The sequence below is a fragment of the Mandrillus leucophaeus genome, unplaced genomic scaffold (genome assembly GCF_000951045.1).
Source record: "Mandrillus leucophaeus isolate KB7577 unplaced genomic scaffold, Mleu.le_1.0 Scaffold257, whole genome shotgun sequence".
Lineage (NCBI taxonomy): Eukaryota > Metazoa > Chordata > Mammalia > Primates > Cercopithecidae > Mandrillus > Mandrillus leucophaeus.
The window spans coordinates 2,079,729-2,086,180 of NW_012102665.1; the positions used below are offsets into that span (position 1 = coordinate 2,079,729).

Genomic DNA, 6,452 nt, shown 5'->3' on the forward strand with positions numbered 1-6,452 from the left:
GAAGCCTTGAGTCCAGTCATGAATTTATGCCAGGCACAAAAGGTCATAAATATTTAGATAAGTTGGGCATATTCCTCTCCTCTTGAGGTTCTATGATAACTTGGGGTTCCTAAGCCTGTCAGAATGTGACATTCATTACTCACCGCAGGCCAGGAAACTTGTCCAGGGACTCCGTAGACAAGGTATGAGGCCAGTTTTTCTAAGGGGCTTTTATTGGCTTTGTAATTCAACTTTGACTCCTTAAAGTATGTGTTTGTATTTGAAAGCATGCCTTGGTAAAATAAGCAGCATCTCCACTCATTTTCTGTTACAAAAGAAAACAGATTCTTATTGCACTTATGCAAATAACTATACTGCCATAAGTTGAGACTACTCAAAAACAGTTTCTAAACCCTGAAGAAGTCAGGTAGAGAGAAAGCACTATGCTAATTTTGCTTACAGGAGTATGCTCAGATTGCTGAAAGTTGTAAATAACTCAAAAAGTTCTTTTGACTCTGAAAAACAAAAGGATTAGCAATGTTTAACATATCTTCCCATGAGAGTTTTAGAAGTTTGTTGTTTTGTTTCTCTCTATTCACAATTTTTTAATTAATTAATTTTTAAGACAGAGTCTTGCTCTGCCACCCAGGCTGGAGTGTAGTAATGCGATCTTGGCTCACTGCAGCCTCCACCTGCTGAATTCAAGCAATTCTCTTGCCTCAGCTTCCTGCGTAGCTGGGATTACAGCCACATGCCACCACCCCTGGCCTGTTTTGTATTTCTGGTAGAGAACATGTTCACCATGTTGGCCAGGCTGGTCTCGAACTCCTGGCCTCAAGTGATCTCCCCGCCTTGGCCTTCCAAAGTACTTGAATTACAGGCGTGAGCCACCATGCCCAACTCACAATTTTTAAAGTTGTCAAGAGATGCATACAAGAGTACCCTTCAGCATTCCATATCTAATTATAAACCACCTTTTGAGAAGGATTAAAACAAGACAACGATTGTCTGTGGGTGACAAAAGTCTCAGGACTGGCATAGTTAGTAGGTAATCAAGGAAATTTGGTCATCTCTATGACACAGCAATTTAACGTAAGACTTATAATTATTACTGATAACATATGCTGAGACACAGTTATAGGAATCTTATGCAATAACATATTTATATGAATATAACCCAAAGTTAAACACCATTTTATAATTCACAATGCTTTCTATATGGTTTTAATACATCACATAAGCTGCCTTTTTTTTAAGCTTAGAATTTGATATTGGAAAGTTTGTCAAATATGAAAGGCTTAAAACACTGACTATCCCAAAACAGAATCCCAGGTCAGTGTAAGTCATTCATTTAGCCAAAAATGATAACTCAAAAATTTTAAAAAGGGAAAAACCGTTACTCTGATAGAAGATTTAGCTTTCCGAACAAAATTCAGTAGAAATAGCATGAGGCCAACTACATTTGTCACTTCTCTCTCCCCTCCTTTTTGTTTTAATTTACTCAAAAGGCAAACAAATCTTTTATTGTCTCTCAATATTACATAAAAATCTTTTTAAAGAGAAAATCAAATTTTATTTTTGCATTAATGCATCTTTAATTCTAAAGCCACTTTTTAATAAAATGTTATGAATCTATCTAGTTTTAATTGAGTATGAAGTAAGATTTTCATAACTATTTATAACTCTCTTTTTTTCCTTGTTGAAGAACAGATCAATGTTCAAAAAAGCCCTATTATTTTCACATATGGGCCCTGTTTCATTGTGCTTTTAATATTTAATTTATGGAAGAAATAAATAATACCCTTTTAATTTTTGTCAACTTGCTTACACACAGAATTCTTTACAAAGTTAATTTTCATAAACTTCCTATAACTTGCTTACACTTTATTTTCTTCCAACTAAAAATAATTCTTTTACTTTGTAAATTAGACAACACTTGGTTTTTTTAAAAACCATATTCCCATGCCTTTTAAAAATCAAAGCCCCCCCTTTTTTTTGTGTGTGTGTGTGTGTAAGCAGTTTTAGTTACGTACCAGGTGCATAGTCTAGGATACAAGACAGAACTGCACATACAGTCTGACTCTTTCCAGCACAGCTAGGAGGCATGGCTAACTCTACCTGACCCCAGGCCTTACCTAGAAATCTAATGGCTTCAAACCAGGTAAACTGGACAATTTTCCACAGTCAAAGAAGCAGTTTATGACATTAAAGCACTTAGCAAATTTAACCTCTGACTTAATTTAGACCCAATGTCTAAATTTTGAAGACATTTTCATTTTACCAATAATTTTAAAACTGTATTTCCCAAAGATTACTGAAGTCACATGAACTAAAAGGCATTAGAGTTTCTATTTTTCTGACAAAATATGTAAGAGCCTTCATTTCCTTTGAAGCCAATTAATTAGAGCTCCTTTATGCAAACATCACTCCATACTTGTAGACAGGAGACGATCTAGCAGTTGTAAGTTTTCTTTTCCATTTTATGCATTTCTGACTTGTCCTGATTTCCCTCTTTTCTAAATAATTAGTCCTTCTACTTTAGGACAAGAATTGGTCATACAAGATCCTTTCTCATATAAAATTTCTTTCTTTCATAACCTTTCTTACCATAAATGCATCTTCATATCCACAGCTTTTGTTAGCTCTCTTCTCACTGCTAATTTCTGATGCCTGCCCACATCAAAAAGGTCAGGTAAAGCGAGGCAAAACTGAGCACAGCTTTAAGTTTTGAGAGGGACCTTTCTGCTTACACTTCCTGGGATTCCATGAGGAAAACAGAGGTTTCTCCTAAAATGGGGTCTGTAGCACCTTCTGTTTTTCCAAAGAGTCCCAGGTCTGTCAGAAATTACCTTATGTCCTCTTGTGTGGGCATCAAGAGTGGCAACAAGAAAGATTAGGGAAACAATTCAGTCAACTGGAAAAAAACCCAAAAACTTAGTACTGTCCCCATTGTAAAGATGGATAAACTGAGGCACCATGCAGTTTAAAAATTCATGTTCACATAGAGTTAAGCTCCACAGCTCACTCTCTTAACTATCCTGTAATTCTGCCGACTCTATGCCCAGTCACTGATGCACCTGTATGGTAGCTCATGGCTCCCTTACAGCTTAGAACCTGGGTTTCATTCCTGCTCTACAGCTAGATAGTTTAACAATTTTTCCTCTGAATTTGTTGTATTCTAACACTATATAATTCAAATTGTATTAATATTACTGAACCTTACAGGGGGCTGTGATGTCTTCAGTCTTTAGAAATATTAAACAGCCTATAAACAAAGGACTATATGTTAAAGAGTATTCAAGTTTCTATGTACTTTAAAACTGAGGCAATGTGTTGAGAAACACACCTAAGAAACTGCAACCAATCTACTCTGGACAAAAATTTAGACATGATCTCTTCAAAATAAGCTATCTAGTTGTACTTATGCATATACTCCCATATATTGACAGTATTAAAAACAATTTAAAAGTGTCAAAATTATAGGCCTTATGCATTTCTGTGGGCTTGAAAAATGTGATACAATATAGATTTTTTAAAGTAGTCAATAAAATGCATAAACTTCTAGAGTAATCACTGAAAATGAAAATAAGGAAAAGAAAAAAGTTCATAACAAAGGTAGTAATACTAGGAATAAAAGAGGGCTCAACATTAATAAAGCCTTGTTTTTGGTTGTGAATCTTGGCCTAAAAACATTATACACTATCCTCCCCTTCCTTTTCCTGTTGCAAAGATGTAGTTATGAACCAGGTTTGCTCATGTGGATGACAATACTCCTGAAAATGGTGGCAGAGAATTAATATGAAGGGAGTATGGTTCACCTAATGATCTCATAAATTGGAACTTCTTACCCCTCTGCCTCTTGCATATCTCCAGACTACTATGTGAGAGAGATGAAATGGCTGTTTCTACCAGCATTTTATTTGATGCTTCGTTTATTGAGTTCCTGAATAACTACTTTCAACACGTTAACAGGATCATGAAAGCATAGCTACTCAAGCAGCTAAATAATTATGCAAATAACTTTTTTCCTCATCTCTAAAACATGATAATGGACAGACTATTTTTAAAAGACAACACAGTAACAAGTAGTTTATTCTTAAAACTCAGTTTTGGTTTGTTGTTAAGGCTATAGCTTGGGGAAAAGGAAACAAGAGGAGGAGGAAGAAGAAGATGATGATAAGGAGAAGAAAACACAGACTGGAAGGAAGGAAAAAGAACACGTGAGGGAATCAGAAGGCCTATTATGATGCCTTTTTTTCCCTCCCTGATTCATGAAATTTGAGTAAGTCCGATATCAACCAAAAAAAAAAAAAAAAAAAAAAAAAAAAAAAAAAAAAAAAATAGTCACCCCCTAAAATTTGATAAGAGATAATGCCAAGGCAGGTGGATCACCTGAGGTCAGGAGTTCATGACCAGCCTGGCCAACGTGATGAAACCCTGTCTCTACTAAAAATATAAAAATTAGCTGGATGCAGTGGCACTCGCCTGTAGTCCCAACTACTCTGGAGGCTGAGGCAGAAGAATCGCTTGAACCCAGGAGACAGAGGTTGCAGTGAGCTGAGATAGTGCCACTGAACTCCAACCTGGGTGACAGAGCGAGACTCCCCATCTCAGAAAAAAAAAAAAAAAAGTGAGATAATGCTGCTACTCACACCTGGCTGAAGCACCAGCAGGAGGAGGGCGCCCTGCAGAGACTGCAGGAGAAGGAGGACTCCTCTTTCTTGCCCTGGCTGTTCCTCCACCACTTCCACCGAGACTGTGATACAGCACCCAAAGCTTCCTACCCACCCGAAGCATCCTATCCATCCAAGGCCTGGCAGGGCAGGACCCGCAGGCAGGACCCGCAGGGCTCCTACTCCCCATTCCCGGCCTGCGGCCTTGCTGCTGCTGCTGCTGCTGCCACCACTAGCGCTGATGCCAGTACAACCACTGCTGCTGCCCTCAATGCACTGGCCTACCCTACAATGCTCCTACCACCTGGCCACTGCCCAGCCAAGCCCTTGCTGTGGCCGCAGCTAGCCGCCCTCCTACCGCTCAGGCGCACTGCAGTTCTTGTAGCTGCCACCAACCCCAACAAGGCAAGCCGCAGCCCCAGGCCATCTGCAGGCTCCAGCCTCCAGCATGCAGCATGCGGGTGACTCCTCCTTCTCCTGGCATGGAACAGCTGGGCGGGCAAAGCCAGAAAAGCCTAGAGGAGGATTCAGGGAGTAGCAACAGTAGAGCCTCACCTTGTCATGCTGGCCACTGGGTGGCATGGGCCGGTTTCAGTGAAGGCGCTCATACCCACCCACCAAAGTCCAGCCTCTCCTTTTGGCCCAAGCTGGCCAGGAACTGGGGCCTGGAGTGGGGACTGGAAACACCACATTGCCCGGCTCCCCAATCCACAGGAACCGCTGGGCCCACCAGGGCTTGCACTCCGTAGGGAGCCAAACCAGCAGGAACTGAGACCCAGCCAACCCTCCCACCCAAGTGCTGTTCCCGATCCTGACGCCTCCACGCACAGGGCCCTGTCCCCGCGTGGTGTCCGCTACTCCGTGTCTGGCGTTCCCAGGGGTCCCAGGCGGTCTCTGCAACACAGACAGAGAGGACGCAGGCCTGGGAACCGCGGCGGGTGTGGGGGCCCTGCCGTGCTCAGGATTCCCGTGGAAACGTTGCGCACTCGCGGCACCGGAGCAGGAGCAGGAGGAGGTCGCCCTCTGGAGTCTGGAGTCTAGGGAGAGGAGGAGCCTCCTTTCTTGGAGACCACAGGCAGCCGCCACCTCTGCCCCTGCTGGCAGGGCAGCCCGATAGCGCCCCGACACCCCCGCTTCTTGCAGCGCAGAGTAGCAGCCGACAGCACCCCAACCCGTCCCTGCGTGGAACATTGCAGCACCGGATAGCGCCCCAGCCGGGGACATTGCAGCACCAGATAGCGCCCCAGCCGGGGACATTGCAGCACCGGATAGCGCCCCAGGCGGGGACATTGCAGCACCGGATAGCGCCCCAGGCGGGGACATTGCAGCACCGGATAGCGCCCCAGGCGGGGACGTTGCAGCACCGGATAGCGCCCCAGCCGGGGACGTTGCAGCACCGGATAGCGCCCCAGCCGGGGACGTTGCAGCACCGGATAGAGCCCCAGCCGGGGACGTTGCAGCACCGGATAGCGCCCCAGCCGGGGACGTTGCAGCACCGGATAGCGCCCCAGCCGGGGACGTTGCAGCACCGGATAGAGCCCCAGCCGGGGACGTTGCAGCACCGGATAGCGCCCCAGCCGGGGACGTTGCAGCACCGGATAGCGCCCAGCCTGCTCCTACTGTGGGCAGCAGCAGCCCGGATAGTCCCGGAACCCGCCGCTCGCTGCCGTGAGCCACGCAGCCGTGGGTAGGACCCCCAACCAGCTCCCCGCTGAGGGCAGTGACGCCCCAGCAGTGATGTCCCAGAGAGCTACAACCTGCTCCCCACTGTGAAAAGTGCAGCCACGGATCCTTAGGGCC

At 44.5% G+C, this 6,452-nt stretch overlaps 1 pseudogene across 1 annotated transcript in view; it reads right to left on the reverse strand.

Annotated features, from left to right (window-relative positions):
* Positions 1 to 5,975, reverse strand: part of LOC105542398 — a 17,123-nt pseudogene extending 11,148 nt beyond the window's left edge. The window contains exons 1-2 of the transcript XR_001006465.1: positions 5,263 to 5,975; positions 4,634 to 4,890 (exon numbers count right to left, since the gene is read on the reverse strand). The product of XR_001006465.1 is annotated as a nuclear factor NF-kappa-B p100 subunit-like (transcript). The remainder of the gene's footprint in view (positions 1 to 4,633; positions 4,891 to 5,262) is intronic.
* Between the last annotated feature and the right edge of the window lie 477 nt (positions 5,976 to 6,452).